The sequence below is a fragment of the Cyprinus carpio genome, chromosome B16, assembly GCF_018340385.1.
Source record: "Cyprinus carpio isolate SPL01 chromosome B16, ASM1834038v1, whole genome shotgun sequence".
Lineage (NCBI taxonomy): Eukaryota > Metazoa > Chordata > Actinopteri > Cypriniformes > Cyprinidae > Cyprinus > Cyprinus carpio.
Window position 1 is genome coordinate 29,774,419 of NC_056612.1, and position 8,198 is coordinate 29,782,616.

At 41.1% G+C, this 8,198-nt stretch overlaps 1 pseudogene; it reads left to right on the forward strand.

Moving 5' to 3' along the window:
• The first annotated feature begins 2,333 nt into the window (after positions 1 to 2,333).
• Positions 2,334 to 8,198, forward strand: part of LOC109075020 — a 22,961-nt pseudogene continuing 17,096 nt past the window's right edge.

The window sequence follows — 8,198 nt, forward strand, 5'->3', positions numbered from 1 at the left end:
AAATATCCATGACTCTTTAAATATTTTATTAGTTTCTCCAGGTCTAGAAATCACACTTTTGAAGTTTCCCATTTATAAATCTAGCTTTTCCAAGAAATAAAAAGTTTGACTCCTAACCCTAAGGTTGTGGGTTCGAGTCTCGGGCCGGTAATACCACGACTGAGGTGCTCTTGAGCAAGTCACTGAACCCCCAACTGCTCCCCAGGCACCGCAGCATAGATGATACCCACTGCTCCGGGTGTGTGTTCACGGTGTGTGTGTGTGTGTTTGGATGGGTTAAATGCAGAGCACCAGTTCTGAGTATGTGTCACCATACTTGGCTGTATGTCACGTCACTTTCACTGCTCTGTGTGACGTCTGATCTCAGTGCGTTTCTGCCGGAAACACGTCTCTGCGCTTTGATTTCTGAACGGCTGAGCGATGCAGAGGAAGTGAAGTGGCTGTTGTTTCCTCTGAATGTTTCCTGCACATCGTGTGTTCGATGAGAGAGAGCGCGAGTGTTCGTCTCTTCATGCATGAGCTGATCTGGAAACAGAACCGGTCTGACCCGGTCTGATGTGGTTCAGTCTCGTCTGACGCTCCAGAGGTGAGTTAACCTGCTTACAGTCAGCAGGGATGTCCGGTCCTGAGGCGGTCACCATGGCGACGGGTGTGTTTGTTTGTGTGTGTGTGTGATGAGCAGGAAACGCGCTGACAGTGAGCACTTATTGTCATGAGATGTCACTGAATTAGGCACATTTTGGTTGAACGGATCAAAAGTAGTGCTCTACGCTGAATCATATGCTGATAGGAGGAGTGTCTGTGAATGCTGCTGTTTATTCTGTGTTTTAATTCAAACAATGAACAATTAATGCGATTGTTTTTAATGCATTCATTTGATTATCAGTGTTTTTGATTATGCTTTTGTATTAAATCACAAACATTGAATATAGAAAAATTCAAAAGAATTTGAAAAAAAAAATTTAAATCTGCAAGAGTGTGTCTGCCTCCCGAACAATGTTAGGTAGGTTATTCCAGAGTTTGGGCGCTAAATAGGAGAAGGATCTGCCGCCCGCAGTTGACTTTGATATTCTAGGTATTATCAAATTGCTAGAGTTTTGAGAATGCGGAGCGGGACGTGGAGGACTATAATGTAACAAGAGCTTGTTCAAATACTGAGGTGCTAAACCATTCAGGGCTTTATAAGTAATAATCAAGATTTTAAAATCTATACAGTGTTTGATAGGGAGCCAGTGCAGTGTTGACAGGACCGGGCTAATATGATCATACTTCCTGGTTCTAGTAAGAACTCTAGCTGCTGCATTTTGGTCTAACTGGAGTTTGTTTATTAAGCGTGCAGAACAACCACCCAATAGAGCATTACAATAATCTAACCTTGAGGTTATAAACGCATGGATTAATGTGTCTCTGTGTGTGTGTGTGTGAGAGAGAGTGTGTGTGTGTGTGTGTGTTTGTGAGTGTGTGTCTGTGTGTGTGTGTGTGTGTGTGTGTGTGTGTGTGTGTGTGTGTGTGTGTCTGTGTGTGTGTTGGTGTTTGACTAATTAGATTTCTTGAGATGAATGGTGTTTGTCTGTGTGTGTGTCTCTGTGTGTGTGTTTGTGTGTGTGTGTGTGCATGTGTGTCTGTGTGTGTGTCTCTGTGTGTGTGTGTGTGTGTGTGTGTGTGTGTGTGTGTGTGTGTGTGTGTGGCTGTGTGTGTGTTTGTGTGTGTGTGGTGTGTGTGTGTGTGTGTCCTCTGTGTGTGTGTGTGTCTCTGGGTGTGTGTGTGGTTGTTGTGTCTGTGTGTGTGTGGTGTGTGGTGTGTGTGTGTGTCTGTGTCTGTGTGTGTGTGTGTGTGTGTGTGTCTCGCTGTGGGTGTGTGTGTTGTGTGTGTGTTGTGTGTGTGTGTTTGTCTGTGTGTGTGTCTCTCTTGTGTGTGTGTGTGTGGTGTGTGTTGTGTCTCTGTGTGTGTGTGTTGTCTGTGTGGTGTGTGTTGTGTGCTGTGTGTGTGTGTGTGTGTGTGTGTGTGGTGTTGGGTCTATGTGTGTGTGTGTGTGTGTGTGTGTGGGTTGTCTCTGGTGTGTGTGTGTGTCTGTGTGTGTGTTGTGCCCATCCCATTTTTTGTGTGTGTGTCAGTGTGTGGGTGTGTGTGTGTTGTGTGTGTGTGTGTGTGTGTGTTGTGTGTGTGTGTTTTCCTCTGTCTCTGTGTGTGTGTGTGTGTGTCTCTGTGTGTGTGTGTGTTTTGTGTGTGTGTTTGTGTGTGTGTGTGTGTGTGTCTCTGTGTGTGTGTGTGGTGTGTGTGTGTGTGTGTCTCTGTGTGTGTGTGTGTGTGTGTGTGTGTGTGTGTGTCAGTGGTGTTTAGACCGGCGTGATGACGGAGGAGCGATGTCCTCAGCTGGTGGATTATTTCGTGGTGGCGGGTCTGGCGGAGCGCCGGGTCTCCGCTGGATGAGGAGGGTCAGCAGAGGGGCGTGAGAGCGCTGCAGCCCGTCACTGATCTGGCCGTGATCGCCCGTGGCCTCGGGGAGGACGTTCCTGAGGGGTTCACCTGCATTGAGAAGTCACAGGGAGGCCATCCGGCGGAGCTGAGCGCAGGCCTGCTCAACAACACACACATGTTCCTGTGCTACCGCAGAGGACACGACAAACCACCCCTCGTCGAGCTCGGGTGAGAAAAATCATATCTCCATATTTACTGGGATTTTATTGATAACCGGGATTAGACGATATTTTAAAGAGTGCCGTGGACAGCTGACTCCTGAAGTGTTTGATATTCTTCATATTCTGTGTGCTGATCAGTTCACACTGATACAAATGTATCTTTCCCAAAAAGATTTTTACCTTTTATGGGCATTTTTACCTTTATAAAGTAGGGCTGGGCGATATGGGCAAAAATTCATATCTCAGTATTTTTTGGCCAATTTGCGATACATGGTATATATCTCGGTATTATTGTTTTTGTATTTGTATTTAAAAAAAATCTGTATTTAATATATATATCTATATATATTTCACTTACCGCCCGGTGTTGTCCAACAAAACATTACATATTAAAGGCTATGAAAACACATAAAGTAACCATGTAAGCCTTTGTATCGTGCAGAAAAGGGTTAAAATCACATTTCATTCTAACATTGTAACATTGCAATCTAAAAACAGAAATAAGGCTTTAAAGCGGAAGTTAAATTCATTAAACTGAGTTGTGTTGGGCTGTTTTGATTCCCCCATTACAGTCACTTTACAGTCAGGGCTATCATAAACATACACTTACTTGTAGGGTTAAAATTCTACATGTCACATCTATTGTCCAACTACAAATATTTCAGGGAAATTTATTCACTGCTCACTGCTGTGTGTGTGTGTGTGTTCACTGCTGTGTGTGTGTGTGTGTTCACTGCTGTGTGTGTTCACAGTGTGTGTGTGTGCACTGCTGTGTGTGTGCACTTTGGGTGGGTTAAATGCAGAGCACCAATTCTGAGTATGGGTCACCACACTTGGATGTATGTCACGTCACTTTCAATTTTTTTTTCACTTTCAGATCATGAGGATATTAAGATAAGATCATGTTCCATGAAGATATTTAGTAAATTTCCTACCGTAAATATATCAAAACTTAATTTTTGATTAGTAATATGCATTGCTAAGAACTTCATTTGAACAACTTTAAAGATGATTTTATCAATATTTAGATTTTTTTGCTCCCTCAGATTCCAGATTTTCAAATAGTTGTATCTCAGACAAATATTGTCCTCCTAACAAACCATACATCAGTGGAGAGATTATGTGGTCCAGGGTCACACATGAGAAGCTGATTAATGGATGTGTGTGTGTGTTTGTGTCAGTGTTCTGTACGAGGGCAAGGATCCGGTCCGGCCGGGGTGGCAGGTGATCGAGACGACGCCGTACAGTCGTTCTGCGAGCCTGAGCTCCAGCGGTCCTGCGACGCACCGCACCTTCCTGATGTTCCGCCGAGCGCCGGACTCACAGGCGCTGAACACGCTGGGCATCACTGAGATCTCGCTGCTGATGCCTAGCAAGGGCGAGACGGCGCCGCACACCTACTGCAGAGTGGACAAGAACCTCAACACCGGCATGGTGATGATTCACTGACTCACTGATTCACATATTCACTGAGTCACGATTCACATATTCACTGAGTCACGGCAGAGTGGACAAGCTGAGTCAACGATTTACATACTGCAGATATACATATCCTCTGGAGTCACTGATTCATAGAGTCACTGTTCACATTTCACAGATTCACTGAATAAGTTTACTGATTCACTGATTCACTGACACGACTTGATCCTGTCTGGGTTAATGTGTTAATTGTTTAATTGGTTAATTTTTTAACTGAGTCAATGTTTCACTAGAGTTTGATATTCATTTTAGATTGGTAAATGTTTTATAGGGTTAATTTTTTAATGGAGTCACTGTTTCACAGATTCACAGAGGTCACTGATTCACTGATTTTATTCACTGACTGATTCACACTGAGATCACACCTGATTTCAGATTCACCGTTACTGATCGATTTACACATTGATACACATATTCACTGAGTCACTGATTCATAGAGTCACTGTTTCACAGATTCACTGAGTTACTGATTCACTGAGTCACTGATTCACTGATTTACAGATTCACTGAGTTACTGATTCACTGAGTCACTGATTCATAGAGTCACTGTTTCACAGATTCACTGAGTCACTGATTCACTCAGATGATCAAGTGTTCCTCTCTTCTTTATTTATTAAGCACTTTACACATTTTGCAAAGTTTGTGGTCAGTTAGTTTTTTTTTTTAAAGAAATTAATGCTTTTATTCATCAAGGTTGCATTAAACTGATCAAAAGTGACAGTAAAGACATAGTTATAAAAGATTTCTATTTCAAATAAATGCTGTTCTTTTGAACTTTTTATTCATCTGTGAATCCTGAAAAATAAAATGTATCAGTTTCCAAGTGGTATTCAGTTTTCCACAATGAATATGTTTCTTGAGCAGCAAATCAGCATATTAGAATGATTTCTGAAGATCATGTGACACTGAAGACTGGAGTAATGATGCTGAAAATACAGCTGCACATCACTGAAATAAATTATAGTAATATAATATTTCAGATTTTTACGGTATTTAATGTATATTTGATAACATGAAATAGAATAAAAATAAAATAAAATAAAAATACAAAAAATTTAATAAAATGAAACTACAAAAATGCTAACAAAACAATTAGAATACATTAAATTAGAATGAAAAAATAAAAAACAAGTAATGATGTGTAAAATTCAGCTTTTATCACAGAAATTAAATACAGTTTTACAGATATTCACATAGAAAACAGCTATTTTACATTTTAATATTTCACTTTTTTACTGTATTTACTGTATATTTGAGAACATAAAATAGAATAACACAATAAAGTAAAAATAAATAAAATAAAATAAAGCTGCAAAAATGCTTACAAAATTATAATACACAATTAAAATTAAAAAATAATCTATGATGCTGAAAATTAAGCTTCGATCACAGAAATAAACAACGTTTTACAGTGTATTCGCATAGAAAACATTTATTCTAAGTTGTTTTACTGTATTTTTAATAAAATAAAGGCAGCCTTGGTGAACAGAAGAGACTTGTGAGCACTGTATGTTAGTATGCAGTGGGTGTAAATGTGTCTCAGTGTGTTAAACGAGTGCTGAGCATGTAATTATTTTCACATCTGCTTCTCCTTCCTCTTGACACACTGTTTAGAAAACACCATCAGATGTGAACTTCCTCTTCTGCTTTATTTGTCTGTTTCTCTAACTCTCTGTTTCTATTCTGTTGGTTTTGATTGCTTGTGTGTGTGTGTGTGTGTGTGTGTGTGTGTGTGTGTGTGTGTGTGTGTGTGTGTGTGTGTGTGTGTGTGTGTTCAGTGGGGTCCGGCGCTGTATATCTGCTACAAGCGTTCAGTGGCTAAAGCAAATGCTCTGGTGTTTTTGTTTTATTTTGTTGTGAGTTTTGTGGGTGTGTCACAAACAATGGTGAGCGTTTTTCAGTTTTTATTTTTGTTTTTTATTGTTTTATTTTTGGTTTTTTCACAGGTTTTTGTTGTCACAAAAGAGAGCAATGCAAAAGACAATGTTTTCGGCGCGTCATTGTTTCTTTTTTTGTGTGTGGTGTGTTGACAGTTGTGTGTGTCTCGCTCAGTTCTCAATCTCTCTCTCTCGGTGTGTGTGTGTGTGGTGTGTGTAGTGTGTGTGTAACAGGTGGGGTGGCCCCGGCGCTGCTATATAGGCTACAAAAAGCGGCTCAGAACATGGACTAGCAAATGCACTGGGTAATGAGGCGGGTGAGTGTCACAAACAACCCACCACACACACACACACACACACAGAGAGAGAGAGAGACCACACACACCACACACACAAACACACAACACAACCCAACACACACACAGAGAGAGAGAGAGAGAGAGGACACACACACACACAAGAGAGAGAGAGAGCCTAGAGACACACACACCACACACATTGGATTAACATTTCTGCATTTGACATTGAGAGCATCGGCCGTAATTTAGATGTTTCGCCGGGCCGCGAAGAAATATAGAGCTGAGTATCATCAGCATAACAGTGAAAGCTAACACCGTGTTTCCTGATGATATCAAAAAAATCCAAGGGTAACATGTAAAAGCGTGAAGAGTAATGGCCCTAGTACTGAGCCTTGAGGTACTCCATACTGCACTTGTGATTGATATGATACCTCTTCATTCACTGCTACGAATTGATGGCGGTCATATAAGTATGATTTAAACCATGCTAATGCACTTCCATTAATGCAACAACAAGGTTCTAGTCTATGCAAAAGAATAGTGTGGTCAATAGTGTCGAACGCAGCACTAAGATCCAGTAGCACTAATAGAGAGACACACACACACTCACACTCTGTCTGGAGTTTGTAAGCGTGTATGTCTCTATCTGTGTGTGTGTCTGAATGTGTGTGTGTTCAGGTCTGATCAGCCGGTATCCTGAGGAGGATCTGGAGTCGTTTCCGCTGCCGGGACTCTGTCCCGGTCTTCTGTCTGCCGATGGGAGTGACGGTGGAGAGCTGGCCGCTCAACACTAAATACCAGCTGCCCGTCTTCTCCACCTTCGTCCTTGCACCAGCGCCTCCGGAGACAAGGTCCGTCTCACTGCTTATTCAGCATAAAACCTTCCACTAAAAGCCCGTTCACACCTGTAACAACTAACCATAGCGCTCTGTTCATTCTCAGCTTTTGTAAATGTCGACTGTCTGACTTCTTGATGCATCGAATGGTTCTAAAGTGCCACTAAAGACATTTATAATGTTGCAAAATATTTCTAACCCAATTCAAATAAACGCTGTTTTTTTAACTTTCTATTCATCTGTGAATCCCGAAAAAAAAACAAATAATCAGATGCTAATAATTTATTTTTTTTTTATATTAATAATTTTTTTTTCTTAAATATTTGTTTTAGAAAATTTTTTGAAGATTGATATGTTTTCAACATTGTATGGAAAGTCCCCACAATTGACAGAAAACAAAACGTGTGCGTGTGTGTGTGTGTCAGGTGTACGGCGCTGCGATCCAGTTTCTACGAGGCGTACCCCCGCGAGTCTCTGTCGGAGCGTCCAGTGTGTGGCGTCTGGGTCTGCTGAGCGTCGTGGACCGGCGGCCCATCACCAACCGCAGCGTCCAGGTCAAGAAGAGCATCTGCGTCCTCTCACACTGGCCCTTCTTCAGCGTCTTCCAGAAGTTCCTCACCTTCATCTACAGATACTCCATCTCTGGACCACACGTGCTGCCGCTGGAGAAGTGAGTGACGCTCGCACCTGGACACCTGTCTGACTGGGACTTTTTAAGCTTTTTTTGCTGAGACTTCTTCATTTGTTCAGTATCTATCTTCTGTATAGACACGTTTTCATTTACTAACACTCGGACTGTCTGTAGGTCAGAATAATTAAACAATGAATTTAGTGCTTCTAGAGCTGAACGTTCTTCAGGGTTCTTGCTCTAAGTTGATCATCCAGTTGATGGATGTTGAAAATAATATTACATTTTAAATAAACTTACCGTAAGCAAATTAATAAAGAAAAAAAAAACTTCTATGACTTTTTGAGATTTTTTTTTCTTTTAGTATTTAATCTTTTTGAGTTTAGAAACCACATTTTTTAAAATGTCAAAAGAAGATATTTTCAGAAATGGAATAAAAA